Source organism: Dipodomys spectabilis, unplaced genomic scaffold (genome assembly GCF_019054845.1).
Source record: "Dipodomys spectabilis isolate Male_0828 unplaced genomic scaffold, ASM1905484v1 ptg000190l, whole genome shotgun sequence".
Taxonomy (NCBI): Eukaryota; Metazoa; Chordata; class Mammalia; order Rodentia; family Heteromyidae; genus Dipodomys; species Dipodomys spectabilis.
The window spans coordinates 6,453,363-6,474,057 of NW_024870867.1; the positions used below are offsets into that span (position 1 = coordinate 6,453,363).

The 20,695-nt window shown below is 38.6% G+C and overlaps 1 protein-coding gene across 2 annotated transcripts in view; it reads left to right on the plus strand.

Annotated features, from left to right (window-relative positions):
• The window catches only part of Itgb8 (integrin subunit beta 8), an 81,489-nt gene that overhangs the window by 5,818 nt on the left and 54,976 nt on the right, over nucleotides 1-20,695 (plus strand). The gene's annotated exons all lie outside the window — the stretch shown is intronic.

The following is a 20,695-nucleotide window of genomic DNA, read 5'->3' on the forward strand; positions in this document are numbered from 1 at the left end:
AATAAAATTAGTTAGCATTATAACAAGGCAATGTATGTCAAAAGATATTGCACAGAAAAGAGGGTGAATTAAAAAAAAATAAGATCTAAGGCAGGCTATTAAGCAGATAAATATAGTCTCTGGATGTTCCATGAGATCTGAGAAATATCATGATAGAACAATATATTGTCCTTCCAGTTTTCCTGTGTTCACTTTTAAATGACATTGTCATATGAAAAATAGAGCATTTAAGATAATCTCATGTTTGCCGCTTAAGAGTTTAGATAGGTTCTGCTTCCACTAAGTAAATTGGGAATATACAGGTATAAATAGTTTAGTTCCTAGTCTAGCTCTATAATATTCTTTAGGCCTTTTTATTGAACATTTAACTAGATGACAGTGGCTGCTATTTTGATCTAAGTTTCTTTAAACTTTAATAAATAGGCCCTGGCCTTATGGAAATACCATCCACTTTTCTTAAATAAAAAAGCAGTGAGCTATTTGCCTTTGATGCAGTCGTCTTTGTGTTAAGTAAAGATGCGCTCAGATCACCTTAAAAGTCCTGGTGAAACAACATCTTCTGCCATTGTGATGCTTTCCTTTGAGTATTGTTGAGGCTGACAAATAAGTAACTGATATAAAATCTGTGGTCTGTACACATTAATTGAATAACCTGACAACTATATATTTGATACTGTTTGTATTGCTCGATCCTTCTTGTCCTCACAACTCTAGTCCCTGTTGCTCTACCAAGTCTGCACATGTCAAGTTTGTCATCAGAAAGCTATGAGGCTGTTTGTAAGTTCCAAAACTACATCTGAAATAACATTCTATCAACTACACCTTGGCTATTAAAAATAATCTATAGAAAAATAACACTCATGCTAATTTGTGGTATTATATTGAATGATTACAAACTAAACTTCTTAAGTTACCTAATTATAAATCATCAAAACTATAACCTTTCCAAGGAGGTTTTAGGATTTATAACCCCTAAAGATGTACATAGTACTTCTTAGTTCTCCTTCTATACCCTACAATGGCTAAAATTACTACCCATATTCATTTAATCTTCACCATAACTCTGTGATAAAATTGGAATTCAAGTTGCTGTTTTAGAAGCAAGGAAACTGAAGGCCAGAGGAGATGCAATGTCTTGCCCACTCATGTGTAGCTAGTGAGAAGAGGTAGGATTTACACTCATTGTACTGCCTTGCAATTTCTTTGACAAACGACTGGATGTCACATAGTCAGCATGACCTGTCAGATGACACAGAACTAGCCACACAGGCCTTGCCTGATTATTCCTTGGGCTCCCCACTGTAATGTGGATAATTGTAGAAACTTTGTCCTCGTCCCCCTACCCCTCACCTCCACCTCAGAGAAACCAGAGGGGAAGATTCTGATTTCTGAGGTATCAGCTTGGTCACCACATACTTTCCATGGAAGCTCCCCGATACTCTCAGCTCACTTTCAAAGTATGTCTCTATATGAGTGAGGAAGGAAGAGAAAACATGTGGCTTTGTGGGGAGCACACGGGGGTAAAACTTTGCCTCCCTGAGGCACATTGGATTTCCCATGTGTCAACGATGTGTATGACTTGTGAGAGAAAAGAAAAATAAAAAGGAGACTCTCAATTAAGTAGCCTATTACTAGCTCAGTCAAAAATATTCAGAAGGACAGATTCATGTTCTAATCAGGCCAGCAATCACACAGGACTAATCATGTTCCTAAATGAATGGAGCCACTACATCATATGCTGTATCATACATTATATTTTTAAATGCTTACTGTTTTTACCCCAAACAATTTTTTTAACTTAAGTATTCTTTAGGCTGTAAGAGTTTGCAGTGATTAGCCACATGTAGCAGGAGGTATCCCACGGAACCTTAGCATTTCCAGTATTATCCTAGGCTTAATGACATGACATTCTTAATGACATCAGGCAGCCACCTGATGCTGAGCTATTAGATGCTAAGTTCCAAGCACTCAGAACACAGAAGAGGCCAGGACAAAGTACTCCTCTCGTGGGATTTACGTTCTAATTAAGAAGGACACATGTATATGCACATGCTTGTGTGTGTATGTGTGTGTGTGTGTGATGGCATTGACCAAGGGCAGGCTGCTATTTTGCATACAGGAGTCAGAGACTGTTCCAATCAGATGACTTTAAACTTCTTTAACTCTTTGTCTCCATGGTCCACATAATATATTGCACAATCTCTACAGTTTAACTTCTGGGAAGGCAGAGAAGCAAATATACATCCAGGGTTTCAAGCTAATCACTGCATTGAGATATCCTCTTCATTTTCTACTGAAGATAATCAAATTCTCTTGTAGGGCTAGGTAGAAAAAGAGTTATAACTCAGCAAAGGGGTGATAAAACAATAAATAAGGGGCTAATACTAGATAAAAAGTAAACCGTTTTAACAGGTCTCTTAACTGCAACAGTTTTTTAGATATGCTCCTGTCTTTTATTACGAAGCCATTAGTTGGAGAAAGCTTGAAAGCACCCTTATTATGTAAGTTTCTTATACAATCCCTTTATTTTAAACCATTGGCCACATCTCCCTTTTGTACTCAGAATCTGCCCATGGCTCCCATTACCTGTGGTCTCTTCCATATGACATTTAGCTACCTCCCAAAGCACTGCATGCTTATCTCTCTGTGCTTTGTTCATTCCCTGCCTCCAACCCCTCAGTGACCTGCCTGTGGAGAGACACTGGGACTGTTGTTTGTATTGTTTTCAAATGTCTGGCACACAGTAGGCCCTAATAAATCATTTGGAGCAAATGATCCTTGAATGATGTGAGGACCATAGAGAGTAGCTTAAAATTGCATAGCTAAGCAAATAAGTCTGATCAGCTCTAAGCCTTACCAGAATTTGAACTCAAGGAAATAGCGTTTTCTTTTCAAACTGGGCTGCACCATGAAAGACTGTTGTTTTTGCTTGTTCAGTCCACTCAATAAAGCAGTACCTTGATCCTTCCAGGCAAATCTTTGGCACCTTGAGACCTCATGCACATGTGGTCAGCAGTGCTTTCCATTTAACATTGATAAATCTTGAAATATCAGTGGATGGGTGTGCTCCACTCACTCCTTACCCTTAATGAGACCTAGAGTTGGGGGCTAGAGCTGGATCCTGAAATGCCAGGGAAGAAACTCCAGTCACCTGTTCATGATGCTGATTCAAATGCTGAGACAAATGCACACAGTTGTAAATTCTGGGTCCGTTACTTAATAGCTAAAAGAACTTGATGAAGTTATTCTCTATCGTTAGTTTCCCTATGACATGGTACAAACAGTATATAGCTCAGAGGGTTGGAACTTTAAGATTCTCTCTCTCTGTCTCTCTGTCTCTGTCTGTCTGTCTCTCTCCTATTGTGTGTCCCTGAGGATGCCCAGCCTGTATAAATCCTTCAAAACATTTAACTATCATTATTTGGCAGAGACATTGTATGTTTGTATCTTATCTTGTGAAGTTTTCTTTGCTTCAAATATTTCTGTAATATCGTTTGCATTGTTGGTAAGTAAGTATGAGACGTAATCCTGATCAGGTAATCGCAGTGTTGATTTTAACTTGATTTCTATTTAAATTATACAAACTGGAATTTGTAGTCATTTAAAAATGAATGCAACAGTTGGTGGGAGGAGAAGAAACAAAAAATGTAGAAGGAAAGAAACAAAGAAAAAGACATCTAATTCAGCTAGTCACGATTAGCTCAGACTTACAGTATCTACAGTTTTATGACCACACTATACTAGAGTTGAAAGAATAACAATATTCAAATGTTTCAAAGGACTTCTTTAGGCCAGGCCTCTTCCTAGACACGCAATATGAAATAGTGTGTCCCTTAGTGTTCTAGCCCTCTCAGCTATACACCATCACTGCCGTGTTACAGGTAAGCTAATTATAGAAAGGCTAAAAAACTTCTAGTTCTCTTAGCTAATAAGTAATGGATCCCAAATTCATAAACATGCGGGTTTGACTCAGCGTTCTGAATCACCTTCATGGACTGGCTTCTATCCTGGCTTTCACCGGTCCAGCTCCAGCCCTCTTCTACCATGGTCTCAAACAGGCGTCAGGAATCGATGGAGCACCCCTATCCATAGATATTTCAAGATATGTCAATGTTAAATGGAGCCACAGCTGGTGCACACACGTATGAAGTTCCAAGATCTTCTCCTTGGAAACAGAACTGCAAGTATTTTCCTAGATACATGCATTTCTCCTGATTTCAGGGAGTGTCATATATTCAGTTTAATTCATTAGATAATTGTTATATGTCCTAAGTAGGGAAAGGATCTGGGTAGGACACTTGATTCTTATGGAATAAAGAGTAACCACTATGTCATTAAGGGATTTCAGAAGTCAAAATTCCTTTATAAGAACTGAGTTGACAGAATGTACCTTAAAAATGCCAAACAAGGGGGAGTATCTTTCTTATTTGCCTGCAAGGGAAGCTAAAAGGCCAGGCTGGCTATGCCTAATCATGTAAGGTATTCACTGACTGCTGTAGAACAAAGAAGGCAGGAAAGTTGTGGGGTGGCCAGGAACTGCTGTAGAACTGGATGTTCTAGTTGGAAACAAAGAACTCATTGTAACAGACTTGTATTGTTGGCAGAAAAAGGATGGAGCTGGTCTCTTAGTCCAAGGCACAAGGCACGTCTCCCAAGGTACTGCTCCATTGTCTTCCTATGTATTTGGTTTGAATTTTTAGTGAACTGAATACCAGTGGATCATAATTTGCCAATAGAGAACTCTCAACAAATCATGGATGGAACCCAAGGTCTGGAACCATCTGGAAGGTGGTAACATTGAAGACAAACAAATTGACAAACTTCAAAAAGGAAGCTACCGTTTCAGATGTCCTAAGTGTTTCAATCAAGGTTTTTATTGCAAAGTGCTACAATAAGAGCTCTGAAGCAAAGACAGACGTATAAATCGCAGAGCTGGACTTTAGTGTTTGATAATAGACATAGAAAGACTAAATGGAATTAGCATCAACCTTACTTTAGAGGACGTAGCATATTGATGCCATAGGAGAGACTTTCAAACCACATGATACTTGGTGACATCTGCTGGGACTGAGATGTTGGAGGAGGAGGGAGGGGAAGGCTTGTCTGCAGGTAGCATGGCATTGCATTCCTAGGGATGGAGAATGCTGCCCCACATGCCATACTGGATTACATAGGACTGGTAATGTAAGTATCCAGGGCTGACCTTGAATACCTGGAGGTCAATGCAGCATTGATCTCAACTCTCACTGCTCCCTAAAGATAGATTATCTGATGACAAGCTGTTCAAGTCAAAACTGATTTAGGACCACTAATGAAAAGTCAGAGACCTTCTGCCTCCCAGAGATGTGCTTGATTTTCAAGGTAAAAGCTGAAAAGTGCCATTTCTGACTAAATGCCTCATCTCAGAGATATCACTGTTTTCCTTCTTATTTCATGCATAAAGTTCCAAGAACTTTTTTTTCTCTTACATTAGGTAATTATAATTCCTTTTTTTTTTTTTTTTTTTGCCAGTTGTGGGGCCTGAATTCTGGGCCTGGGCGCTGTCCCTCAGCTCTTCAGCTCAAGACTAGCACTCTACCACTTGAACCACAGTGCCACTTCCAGCTTTTTTTCTTTTTGCTTATGTGGTGCTGGGGAATCGAACCCAGGGCCTCATGCATGCAAGGCAAGCACTCTACCACAGAGCCACCTTCCCAGCCCTATAATTCCTTTTTTAAATGTGCCAGTCCTAGGGCTTGGATACAGAGCCTGGATGCTGTTCTTGAGCACTTTTGCTCAAGGCTAGCTCTCTACCACTTGAGCCACAGCTCCACGTTCAGCTGTGTGTGTGTGTGTGTGTGTGTGTGTGTGTGTGTGTGTGTGTGTGTTTAATTGGAGGTGAGTCTCACAGGCTTTCCTGCTTACTGGCTTCAAACCAAGATCTTCATCATCTCAACCTCCTGAGTAGCCAGGATTACAGGTGTGATCTATCAGTGCTTGGCATGGTGTTCCCGGTCCTTTGAACAAACTAGATACTTCTAACTCAAAGGACTATTCAGCTACATAAACCTCCAGAACTGGGTCTTCAAGTTCTGTCATGCTGCTGTGGTGACAGAGGAAAGGACCTACTAACTAGACTTTCTACTTGAACATCTTCACGAAGGGAGCTGACTGACAAGCAAGAAACTGTATGCTCTAAAAAAAATTCCCAAGGAATACTAAATTATCTCAACTTTTGTAAGCTTGCTTTTCCAGCATAGTGTTGCTCTGCGATTTGTTCCCAAGAATTTTACCTTCAGCCATGCTAACTAATCTCCCCAGAGCCTTGAGAATGCGACTACTGTACAGCAAGTGGTCCAAGAGGGTCCAAATGAGTTAGTCATAGGAATCCAGGTTATTGGATTGTGCCCAGATATACTGTGATCTCTTCTATCCAAAAGATCACAAGAGATGTAATATGAACACGGGGAGACTGGCAGGAAATTCAAGAATCTGAGAGACCATTGCCAATCACACACATTCCCCTGGCATATATGGTATCTTCTTTGTTTGTCAGTCATAAGGCTTGACCTCAAGGCCAGGGTTCTGTCTGTGAGCTATTTTTCCTTAAGGCTAGTGTTCTACAACTTTGAGCCACAGCACCACTGCTGGTTTTTGAGTGGTTATTGGAGGTAGAAATCTCATGGGACCACAGTCTTCTGATCTCAGCCTCCTAAATAGCTAGGAATACAGGCATGAGTCCCTGGTGCCCGGTTTGATAAGAGATCTCTTATCCACATCTTTTCTAATGTGTTAGCTAGCAAAAGGGAAGCATGGTGGAGATCTGGATGCTTCAGGAGTGTCTAGAAGGCAAGGAATCAATGGCCACGGCACCGAAACCTAGAAAAACTCGGTTGGGAGGTCATTTATTTGAGAGTAAAGGGGAGCCTCCAAAAACCTTGAAGGGATAGATAAATATATCTATCGCTGCATGAATCAGTGGATCTACAGCACCAGTCTGAGAAGGCAGGGAGACAGTGCAGATGGTGATACAGAAGCTCCTGCATTGCAGATTCTAAGATGACTTGATTGCATAGTTTTAAAGCCAACTTGGAGTCCTTAGCAGAAGCAATAGGGCTGCATCTTAAAAGGGACCTTACGAAAAGAAGATCTGAGACTAAGGGAGCTGAATAAGAATGAAATGGGCTCAGGCAGCAAAGCTTAAACCTAAAACTGTTGGATGTAGGAAGGATGTAGGGACAGATTGCTGCTATCTGTCAATTTACTGTTTCACCTGAACAGACTGACCCTCCACAGCATCCTAACAGTATGGTGTGATTTTTCACAGACAGGGTATATTTGGAAGCCAGGCAGAACAAGGATGCAATCATGTAATAAAAGGATGCAGGAAATTCCTCAAGGAAGTTTTCTCTGACCCTCCTTATCTCTCCTGGAGGTGACATTTTCCTGTAATCTGAGCCATAGTGCCCTGCCTGTTCCTTTTCATCGTACACCTCTTAAGGTTTTGTCTTATATGGGGTTGTGCTGTTCTCCTATAAGTTTTACACAGACCGAGACTGTGTCCTTGAAATCTTACACAATGCTATGATTTAATGACAGGTATTAAATAATTGCCAGAACATATATGGATGGACAAATGCCATCAATATCCTCACACTTCAAAGTTCCTAAGGCAGTGGAAATTCTGCTCTCTACCCCCAAATGATGATGTTATTCCTCTTTTGACTAAACCCTTTTCCATTTCTTCCTTCTAACCAATGAGCTTTTCGTAATACTAACAGAGCTGCCTTTGAGGAGGTGAAGGACAGTTATAAGAAGAATTCTGATTACCCAGAGTACATATGAATGTTAACATTTTAATTCATTAAATTTTGTGGCCATTTGCATTCTCTTCCTTCTCTTTTCAGATGTATATGTATTCTTTTCTGTCTTTCATTTGGTATTTAGAGAAGTTCCATAGTTATCATTGGATGAGAATTGCAAAGCCTCATGGATGTATTAATCAATGTTGGAAATACTTCAGCACATCTTCAGTGTATATGGCACCAGGTTAGCTGCTTTGGGATCAGAGAAGGTTCTATGTAGCAAGATAACTACCCCTGAGGGTCCATCTGAATCCCAGGTACCAAGTAGTGACAGGAGGCTGGGAGGCCGCTTTGAATCTTAGAGCTATAGTACTATAGATTTCTGAATCAGACAGATGAACTAATATGTTCTGATACATCGAAGAACCTCAGTCTTATCATTGTTAAGACTTAGTTTTTGTTTTCCTTCTCCTTTCATAAAATTTTAGAGTTGAGAGCCTTGCTAATGGAGGATTCTTAGTACTTCAGTTTTACAATCCATATAGTCTATTTTTTAGTGACTTCTATAAAATGCATGCAGATGAAGTCAAAGCCACATTATGGTCACATCTTAAGTGGGAAGATTTGATAAAAAAAACTTTTGAGAGTTTAAGAAGAAGAATAAATATAATAATACATAATATATAATATAATACATAATAAATAATAATAAGTGTGACAAAAATATAATGGTAATTCAATCAGAGATTTAAAAAAAAAGACTAAGGTATAGGACCTAGGCGAAGTGAGAAAGAAATATGGACAAGACTCAGTCTTTTTGTAAACTTAAAGATCCGCAAGGCAGCTGCAGACACTAAGACTCAGCCTGTTGTTTAGGCTTCACTATTTGTGTCTAATCTGCATCTTTTAACTTTCAGTGTTATGTTTTAGAGTCCTTGCTTAGTCACCTGCTTTCTCCACCATTCTCTGCCTCCTCTTAAATTTGTCACTTACTTTGCTTCTCTTCAGTTTTTCAAGTCTAAGAACTTGGCATGATTTCTTCACCAGTGGCCCTCATGACCTGTGAGAATCCCATGGTGTCTGCTGTACTCAGAGATTGCATGATAGAGGCAGAGTCCTGGGCATGGTGGCTAAGGCAGAACAACTTTAAACAAGGTGATGATACATTGTGAATTTTAGGAAAGCACTTATAGTTGATAACAATGAAGAGAGATAGGCATATCAATCCTAACTGTAAACATGGAATAGAGGAGAATAGAGGAGTGAGGAAAGGAAGGATAGAGGAGTGTTGATGGCAGGTGTGATGGAGGCCTAATGCTAGAGCCAGTGAGAGCCAGGAGAACAATAGAGCCCTGTTTGATATTTTTTTCCCAAGAGTCAAGGATCTCTGAGTATAGCTGAGTTATAATAAAGGGAAAACAGTAGTCGGACTACTTGGGAAGTGCATGGGAAATCTGGAAATAGAGTATTGAAAATAGAGTATCAATGTTAAATCATAAAAATGATGAATTCTGCTGTCACATATATGTTACATATATGTATATATATGTATATTATATATATATCTTTTTAAAATACCAGCCAATCAAATAAAATTAGACAAAGAATAATTGAAAAAGTTCAACTGCCAGAGGCATGGCTTAGGTGGTAGAGCACTTACTTAGCAAGTGAAAGACCTGGAATTTAGTATTAGAAAATTATGTACATTGTATGAAATACAGTAATGTTAACATCTTTTAATTTCAATTCAGAATTTCCTTTCGCCTGAGCATCCAAATAATATAAATTTTAGACAAAAATAAATATTTAAACTTATTCTTGGCTTGAGGATACATAATTTACTTTAGAGAACAAAATATAAAATTAACGTTTGTTAGTAAATATTGAAAAAACACCAGCAAATAATAGAAGTTATCCCTGGGTTTACAAATAAAAACAATGCAGTAAGCAAATAAATAAAATAAATGAAATGAAAATAAATAAAATAAAGACAGTTCTGTTTAAGCCAGACTAGTATCATTAGTGATAATACTAATTGCTAAGATAACTTATATTAGAATTACTACCAGTGGTTCAATTTCCCAAGCTGCTGAGTCTGAAAGAAATTCCAAGTCAATTATAAATTCTTTTTTTAATTTAAAAAATTATTCTTAAGTCATCGTACCAACTAAGATCAGTCCATAGGAAACAGCATCTGACTAATTTACCTCTTAATCTGAATGAAAGATGACATGTAAATTAGTTAGAAATTGTGAAGAAATAAACAACTTTAATTAATTACTAAGTGATCTCTAAGCCAAAAGTCTTACATAATGTATGGCATGCTTTTGAAAACTATGTAATTCAATTTAGTGCTTTTCTGTATACCATCAGGAGGAAATTTTTTTCACAAATGCACTGATTATTTGACAAGTAGTGCTCCATCTAAGTTAATTTTCAATGTTAATCATAAGCAAATTGTATTGTTATAATCAACTATCTGTTTTAAGGTGAAGGTATTGATAGACATACACACACCTGTGAAATAACTGCTGTAGTACCAGAGATTCTCTCCCAACCACCCTAGTTTGATTGACCTCTTTGCTAACATTTTAAATGTAAAACTGAATAATCATTCTAGAGCATGCACAATGGATTTGAGGGGGTGGCATTTTAAACTAAACCTAGCCTATTATCAATTAAAATAGTCCCATAAGTGAACAGAATTGTGTCTATAAATCAAATGTTGTCCGCCAATCAGGTCATTTTAACGCACACTCTGCTTTCTGGATAATTGTCAGAGCTCAGTGAATGAGCACAGGCCTAAAGAGCCAATACAGTTTCTCTACCTCATCTGCCAGGAAGCAGAGCCTGCCCAGAACTCCACGACCAAGACAAGGTCAGAGCCAAGGTCAGTGAACTAAGCAGGATTAGGACAAGAACAAGTTACCTTCCAGGCTTGGCTTCCAAGGCATAACTGGAAAGTCACAAATAGAAAAAGCAACTTGGAACACCATTTTAGGTGGCTCTTCCTAGTTAGCATGCAGCTCAGTGCTGTCCCCTAGGTTCCTTGGCAAGACATTGGAGAAGCACAGTTGTGAAAAGAGCTGCTCCTCCTCCCCCTCCCTCCTGTTGACCAATTGCCAGCCAATCTGCTGCATAAACTCAGTGAAAAGCCCAGGCCAGGACTTCCACGCTAAAACTCCAGTTCCTTGTGCATGGAAATGAAATGCATTTTGAAAGGGGTACTGAGATATTTAAACAGAGAGGTACAAAATAATCCTACTGGGTGTAAGATCCCAGAGACTTAAGCAAGACTGGCACAAGGGCCTTCCCTGGCAGATCTTATGCTGGGGAGGAAAAAAAGCAAGGATTTCCTTGTTTTTACAGTGAGAAAATGAGATTATCTGGATGATAGTGAAAGTAATGACAGACTACTTGTATTGAAGAATTATCTTCCTGGGGTCAAAGTTCAAGTAGTGAGGTACTTGTTACCATGTGTGACATCCTGGGTTCAATCTCTAGTAACACACACACACACACAATGCCTTGGCAGACACAGGATTATTATTGAGTCATCACTTAGGGATGAATAAGAGGACCAAAATAGTAACACTAAAGAGTTTTTAGCTATATTTTGCAAAAATTGTTTCTATGTCATTGTGAATACAGGGCTCTGTATTCAGAACTGGGTTCAAACTTGATCCCTGGATTTACTAGCCATTTACTTATGGAGTAAGATTTAGCCTCTCTGGACTTTTTAGCTCCTAATCTCTTAAGATGGGCTTTCTGCAAGACAGTGCTTTCTTCTTTGTGTTCTTTATAAAGTTCAATGAGATAATACATATAAAGTGCTTGATAAGGCACCCAACACAGAATGATCATGTGGCAAATATTGATTAGTTTTTTATTTTCCCTAATTTTATTCTATTGTATATATGCATTTGATTTTTCAAGTGGTAGTATCAGTATTTTTTCAGCTATTCAAACTTTGAAATGTAATAGGAAGAAAGTCAAATTCTAAGTGAGCTAAAAATTACTTTGGTTTTTATTTGTATATTTATTTTACTTAAAGCTAAATTTCTTGCCATGTACCTTATCATTAATCAAGCGCATACCTGCAGTGTAACTTTCAAGATTTAAAAGATACAGTGTAAGAAAAAAATTCAGTTTATCCTGGGGCATTTTAAAAATCAACATATTTAATTTTTTGGCATGAAAAAGACTATTATTTAAAAAAAACTTGTTTTTATTCAAATAGAAGAAAGAAAATCCATACCTGCCCAGAGCAAGAGGGGAAAGGAGGAAGAGCCCCGTAGAAGTCTGGATCTTGTGTGTTGAATTGAAAACATTATTTAGAGGAACAGAGTGGGAAACTGGTGAATATTTTGGCTTTTATAGAAAGGGAGTGTGCCTCATAAACAGGACAGTTGGAATGTATGGAAAGGTTCCAGTCAAAACAAGAAACAAAGCACATGCCTAGTATTGCTTTTCCAAGTTAGACAAATGTAGCATTAACCAGCATTTACCTCAGAGGGGCTTCAGGAACTCTCCTTGAATCTTGAGATGTTGAAGTCCTGAGTACGAAGTAGGGCCGCTATGGAGAGAAAAGCCATATAGATTCCTGAATGTCTCTCACTTTCTCACACATTTCCCCCAGGGAAGTATCAGAAGACAAACTGATGTGCTCAGGTGAGCACAGTAGAACTGGACCCCTTCAGCCACTATTCAGGCTGTACTTTGTATGACCATTTGGCCCACCCAAGAAATTTCATAGCCTAGAAAAATACCCCCCCCCTTTTTTTGGTGTCATTATTGGGGTTTGAACACGGGGCCTGGGCATTGTCCTTGAGCTTTTTCACTCTAGGCTAGCACTACATTTCCATGACTGGCTTTGGGGGGGGGGGGGCGGGGTTAATTGGAGAGAAGAGTCTCATGGACATTTCCTGCTCAGACTGACTTCAAACCATATTCCTCATATCTCAGCCTCTTGAGTAGCTAGGCTTACAGGCATAAGCCATTGGTACCTAGAGGACAAATAATTTTTATGCCCTTTTATCTGCTTGATACTTCAAATGGCATATATCAAGACATCAAGACATACAAGGATACAAGGGGTGTGAATTAAAAATGAACAATGTGCCATTATGTTTTTATACTTAATTCTCCTTCAAACCAAATCTGGGCCAATCTGTATATGGAGAGATGTCTTTAATGGTAACATATGGGGTTCTTTCTCCTGTCAGAATTTTTTCTAACCACCACATAAATTGCCTTGTTGTTTAATACCACTTATTAAACACCATCAAAACTCTGTGCATTTAGAATAACCACATGAATAGTTCCCCTTTCAAGGTACATGACCCAGGGTCAAACATAAATTATACAGGCATGCAACACATGTTACAACCGGAGATTTTTTTTAAAAAAGGGAAACTGGATAAATGGATTACAATGAAAAATTCTGATATGATTCCATCTGACTTTCTTGTGGTGACCAATTTCAACACAAATGAATGTCATTTGTGGCTGCCTGGTGGTTCTTCTTGCAAATCCCATCATGAAATAAAGTTCTGATTTATGCCATTCCAACCCATTTAAAGTCTGACTCATGCTGGAACTGCCCCAAAGAGGGCAGGACAGACAGGGGAATGTGTAAGCATTGCCCAGACACTTCCTAACCTGCCCAGAGTAGAAAGGTATTATTTTCCCCTCCTTGTTCTCCAAAACTCTTTATGCCAGTAAAACCCTATTATAACTACATGAATTATTTGCTACATAAAGAGAAGGTTGAAATTTGTCTATGAAACCTAAAGGTTACTACTAATAAAAGCAGCCTGGGGGGAGGGAATTGGCTTAAACAAGCAAAAACATATTAGTGTTATTTCCTAATACTGTCACAATAAGGAAGTTCTACTCAGTAAGGAACTACTCAGACTTAGATGCAAAAGGAATATGTGCTGCATTGAAAGTTGGTTTAGATATGAGCAAGAGAATGTAAATGAATACAGTGATTCTGAATCTGATGAGAGTAATGTTATTTCCACTGTATGCCTAAGGCTCACACCTGGAATCTTAGCTACTCAAAAAGCTTCAATCAAAGGATTGCAGTTTGAAGCCAGCCTGGGCAGAAAAATCCTTGAGACTCCAGCAAAAAACTGTGCTGAAGTCATGGCTCAAGTTGTAGAGCACTAGACATGAACAGGAATGTTCAGTGCATGAGGCCTTGAATTTAATCCCCAGCACCTCCCCCACCCCACTATAAAGTATTAACTCTGTATCTTCTTATTTACATTCAGTTTTCAAGAAAGACACTTGATTTTCTTTCAAATAAATCAGTAGGACTATGCAATATCAGAAAACCTGATTACAAAAATATAATATCACTTTGGCTATGTTTGTTTTACACTTTTGAAACAGCAAGATTAATATGAAGGTATCTCACTAAGCAAACATTATATTACTTTTCGAAATCAATAGGTTTTGGAAATGAAGATTACTTAAAAGTATAAGCAATTAAGGTCTACAAGAAGCTTAGTAATTAAGTTCCCAAACTGTCTTCTACTTAGATGCTGAGATGTATCAAGTATTAGACTCATAAAATATGTTTAAGGATCTATCCTCACATAAACTGACAGCCTAGTGATTCTTGCTTTCCCAGTAGAAAGGAAACCAACTCAGTATGAAAAAGCTCATCTTTTCTTTGTGAATGCTCTACTTCTTAAAGGCAGCCATTCTACCACTTGAGGCACACCTGAACTTCTGGCTTCTTTTTTCTGGTTAATTTGAGACAAGAGTCTCATGGACTTTTCTTCCCAGGTTGATTTTTGAACCTTGATCCTCAGTTCTCATCCTCTGTGTAGCTACAATCACAGACATGAGCCACCAGCACCTGGCTGGTGTCTTTCTCCTCATTTATCTTCCAAAACGAGATTGAAATTTTGTTAGTTTATAATTGTATAGTCTTCTAGTAAGAAAGGTCCTTAAAAATGAATTGAATAAGATTGCTGTAGTTTAAGTGTTGTTTTGAGGGTCATTCTGCACAGGTACACCGAGATAGTATGAAAGGCTTGGGTCCCTTTATCTCTGTGTCCTTACCATTGGTGTCTATGAGACAAGTTCTCTCAGGTCCAAATATAGATGCTGTAGATTAATACATCACATCCATGTATCGGGCTGGAAGAAGCAAGGCAAGCGAAGAGCAAATTAACTTCTATTTCAAGAATCTGTAGCAGAAGCCCTGTTAACCAACTTTGGCTTTATCTTAGCTATCACAATTAGTCATAAACTAGTAGCATTACAAGGCAGACGGAAGTGTGTGGCATTCCAGGTCCTTTCAGTGTTACCTTTAACAAATCTAAGATATGGTCAGTAAAAGCAGATAGACAAATAGCAATTTTAGTAGTATTGGATAGCTTTTGTAGTCTATGGGTTGCCTCCTACCCAGACTTCTTTTACAGGACCAGAGTCCTCATCCCCTGGGCCTCTGAGTTCTGACTGTTTATAGTCAACAGTTTGCTGTCACCTTCTTAGAAGAATGAGTCTCCAACCCAAGGAATTACATAAGTCAGAAAGGTCTGAGAGGCCAACTCATTCCAACCCATTCCCACCTACTCCACCTCCAATAAGTTGCCTCCAGCCAATGCCTGTCTGTACAAAGCCAGTACACAGCGGTATTATCATCATTTTAACACTTCTTTATACTTCTTTGTGTAGTTCAACACTGAGGTCACATTTCCTCTATTGAAAACACTAAGTAAAACGGCAAATGAGAAATGCTAGTAAGTACTGTGATTTCTATCATATTTAGTTATGAAATATTTTATTTCTGTAGGCACCTTTATCAAATTTCAAATAAAAGCTTGGGATAACTAGCTAATTGCAAGTGATTAGAACACATTAAGTTTAATTTTTCTTAAGTTTTATATTAAATGATACAGTATACTAAATTTTTGTGTAATAGCTTCAGTAATCTAAAGTAGCTGTAGAATTGATAAGATATATACTTTATATAAATTAATAATTCCAAAATTATATTCTAAAATTACATGTAAAAAATGTGTCTAGCTTTTGACAACTTATTATCACAGTAGAATATGTATTTGTGATTCCAGTGTGGACTTTGATTTTTTTAAGGAAGTAGCTTTATACAATTATTCAGGCTTTATTTAATTTGTATACTAAATTCAACTAAGGAAGACATTCTGCCTAGATAAAAACAGTGTACCTCACAAATCATTCCTACTGAGTCATAGGAAAATCTAGGATAACTTTCTGAATATCAGAGCCTATCTTTTTTATTTGTTTGTTTTTTTCGGTCGTGGAGCTTGAATTCTGGGCCTGGGCGTTGTCCCTCAGCTCTTCAGCTCAAGGCAAGCTCTCCACCACTTGAGCCACAGCACCACTTCTGGTTTTTCTGGTGGTTTATTGGAGATAAGAGTCTCATGGACTTTCCTACCCGGGCTGGCTTTGAACCTCAATCCTTAGATCTCAGCCTCCTGAGTAGGTAGGATTATAAGTGTGAGCCACCAGTGCCCAGCGGAGCCTATCTTTTTTTATTGATCTTATTTGTTCCTTCTGCCAGATAAAAACTACATGGATTAATTAAATTATATTGAAGGTTTGTGGTGAAAACTTTTATAGAACTTTTTTTGTACATCTTTTAATGTAAAAATGCTGTACAAAGGGGTTGCAGTTACATGAGCAAGGTAATGAGTACATTTCCTATTGAGCATTGTTGCCTCCTCCTTTGATTTCCCTCTACCATCCCTTCCCTCTCATCTCCACAACTACACCCCCCCCCACCCACAAAGTTGTAAAGTTCCTTTTCAACATAGTGTTTTGTACCTCTCATTGTTACAATGGGTCAACCTGTATCCTTATTTAAGCATTTTGTTTTTTCCCTTTCCCTCCCCAAATTAGAACGTTGTCATTTGACTTTCAAGAAGATCCCTATCAGAACACAGAAACTTCTGCTGCCTTGGTTTAGTTTTGAAGGGGTGTTTTGTTGTTTTTTTATGTTACTCTTCTCTTTTGTTTGGGTATTTTTGTACATTTAATTCTCCTCACTACTATTGACTAAATGTACTCAAAATGAGCTAAATCAATGGTAACATCTGAAACAAAAATAGGGAAGTGTGTGTCCCGAATATGACATTTCCTGGTAGTTGTGTGCTGTTTCCTGCTGTTGATGGTTATTTACTATCTTTTTATGACAAGCAGCTGTACAGGTCATTTTTTCATGTATTACAGACAACTAATTCTGGGAAACCAAAATTAGTCAACTTCAGTCAATGTTTACATTGCAAAATGTGAAGAAAAGGAAGTTATTCTAAGAGATGTATTTATTTAACTTATTTACTTTTCAGAATTATGACTGGGTGCAAGGGTAGTGTTTCACCACTTGAGCCACAGCTCCACTTCTGGGTTTTTGGTGGTTAGTTGGAGATGAGTCTCATGGACTTTTCTTCCTGATTTAGCTTTGAACCATGATCCTCAGACCTCAGCCTTCTGAGTAGATAGGATTACACCATAGAATTACAGGTGAACCACCTGTGCCCAGCTAGGCTTAGAAATTTTAAATAATTAGCCTAGTAATTGGAAACACCATAGATGCTTGGAATTTTCTTTCCCATGAACCATTTAGTAACCACGATACTACCTGGTCATCTCTGTTACATAACAGAATGAGAAAAAGTAAGACTCCAGCTCAGCTTCTGCTCATAGGGCAAGGAATTGGATCATTTAGTATATGTGTACTAATTGGCAGCAGGCTAAGTCCTTTACTGATTTCTATGATGGAATCATTCTGTGTATGTATGTATGTGAGTGACAGTCCTAAGGCTTGAACTCAGGGCCTGGGTGCTATCCCTGAGTGTTTTAGTTCAAGAATAGCAATCTACCACTTGAGCCACAGCTCCACTTCATGTTTTTGGTGGTTAATTAGAAATAAAAGTCTTATGGACTTTCATGCCTGGGCTGGCTGCCAACCACAGTCCTCAAATCTCAGCCCCCTGTAGCTAGGATTACAGGCAGGAGTCAGCAGTGCCTGGCAAGGAATCACATTTTTAATGGCACAGGATTCATAAAGACATAAAACAAAAAATTAAAAAAAAACAAAAAATCAAAAACGCCAGCCATGTGCAGGTGGCTCATGCCTGTAATCTTAGCTACTCAGGAAGCTGAGATCTGAGGATTGCACTTCAAAACCAACTCAGGCAGTAAAGTTCATGAAACTTATTTCTAATTAACCACCAGAAAGCCAGAAGTAGACCTGAGGCTTAAAGTGGTAGAGTGTAGCTTGAGTGAAAGAGCTAAAGGACAGTGCCCAGACCCTGAGTTCAAACCCTATAAACTCTCTCTCACACACAAAAAATCTCTAAAGTTTTGTAGTTTAAAATACTATCCTTCTAGTTTTTTGTTAAAAATTTTTACTAGAGTCAATAAATATCCATTTATCATAGCATGCAGTGCTAAAATACAAAGATAAGGATTCTTAGTACAAGGTCTCTGGATAAATGGGTGCACAAGCAGCAATTACAACCTCAGTGTGGAAAGGAGAGCCACTGAGACTTACACTCAATGAGTTGTCAGGGTAAGGCTAATGGCTGCTAAGAAACCATCCCAGGAAAAACACTTCCCTGCTTAGGGATGGGAGGCAAATGAGCTGAGTGACCCCAGAAGCTGATGACAAATGCCAGTGTCTGTAAACAGCAGTGGTGCACTGATATGTGGTCAGGTTAGAGATTTCTACTCCCACAGAAGGATACATTGTATGTGTGTGTCGAGGGGGGGGGTATAAATGGAGGGAGAAGGAAGAGGATTCTCAATACATGTTAATAATACTGTTAATAATTTGTCTATCCAGTAACAAGAATTGCCATAATTGGTGTCATATTTACATGTTGGATCTTTCAATCTTTTATATATTTTAAAATAAAAAAGAAACTCCTTAAAATCCTGCATGTCAGAGTGTATCTGGCATGCCTTCTGTGAAATGTAACCGTGACACTCTCCAGAAATAAAGCCTGACACTGTTCCCCTGGAGTTCAATTTATGGCCTTCCTGCAGTTCTGTGGAATAGGAAGGCTGCCTCCTCCACATCCACTTATAGGATCTTTAGTCCGGTAGTGTTGATTGAGAAATGTCAACCCTGAAAAGTGGTATATATTGGACAGAACCAAGTCTCTACACATCTCAGTTATCATCCTTGGATTTCTGAAGTTGAGAATAAAGCCTAACACCAGAACTTTCTAAAGTAAAGATAATATACAGGAAAGAAAGCAGTATCTGGGAATTTGTTATAGCTCAGGTGTGCTAAAGAAGCAAGATCTTGAGTTTGGGGTAACAAGATAGGATCCAATAACCATCACAAACCAAGACCAAAGTCCTAGGTTCTGCAGCTTTCCTTCCACAATTCTACAATTGTAACTGTCAATGCAAAAATCCTATCTATGAATGAGAGGCTTGTTCAAGTTCTGAACTGAAATAGAATTCACTCCATATTCTGGTGGAGTCAAAGTTAGTGGACTGTAAAGGTCAAGTTAGGTTCCATCATGTTTGCTTCAACTAATTATCTGGATCTAGGTAATTTATGTATTATTTAAAGAAATATATTTCTTACAGTGCTGGAGGATGGGAAATATAAGATAAAGGTGCTGGCACTCAGTATTTTCTGAATACCTGCTGCCTTCACATGGCAAATAAGCATAAGGTCAAATGGGGCCAACCACTGTGTGGTTGCCTCTTTTCTAAAAGCCCAATCTTGTTCACAAAGGAGGAGCCTCCAACCCAACCACTTCCTGAAGGTCATGCCTTTTAATACTATTATTGCATTGGAGACTAGTTTTCAGCAAATGTTTTTCAGGGAATCATTCATACCATAGCATTTTTCCAGCCTGCTTGATTTCTAGACCTATATTGGTTTCCTTTCTGGGAATAAAATTGCAAAGGTCACTCACTCTTCTGAATATTTTAGGAATAAGCAGTTTTTATGTTTTTGAAGACTAAGCCAGATGGAAGATTTTTTTTTTAGGCTAGAGATTCTTCAGATGTAGATGGCCAAGCTGGTAGTAAAGAAAGCCCATAATATAAGTTATTTTTAGTTGTTGGAATTTTAGGCCAGATCTGGAAACATGAATGAAGAACTTTCCAAAAAAAATGTATAAGAACATTGTCAAAAAGCTGAGGACAAAAAGACAGAGTACAGGGGATAGAGTGTAAATAATAGATCACCAGAACGGTTGAGGAAGAATGTGTTCCGATTAATCTAAACCATACCTGGGGAAATGCAGAGCAGGGTACTCACTGCCAGGCCTCTCTTGTATTTAGCACCATTTTCTGTGGTTCTGTCCTCTGGGCCCACTGCCAACACCCTGGTATGACACATCCAAGTCAGAACTGCTTTTATCCTGGGTTCCAGATTGTTTGGGAAAATTGAAAGAGAAGAAGAAAAAGAGAAACGAAGGAATGGGAGTTTTATGATCCCTATCCCTTTAAATTGCCATGTCCATATGTGGTTGCGTACACAGATGTACACACTTTTCTTGAATGACTGCTACATTGTTAAAGAGATAAACACAGGTCTAAAAACCCAAAATGAAATGGTGAAGAGAGTTCCCAGATGTCACTGCCTCTAGGGTACCATCTTTAAAGATACCCTCCTCCCTCACTCCTCTGCACCTCTCTGAAGCAGAGTGCCAAGCAACTGCTGCCACGTTCCCATGGCAACTTCAAAAGTCTCTCTGTGCTCCTCACTGGGTTCTCTCCTCACCTGGACTGTGAATGACTTAAAGCCTGGATACTGTGAATCTGAGTGATGGAATCAGCCTGGGGCTGCCAGTGGCCTTCATATACCTATTGTTAAACGATAAACTCTAGCACACATGGGGTCAATCCATTAAAACCTGACATAAAATGCTGCGTGACTCTTT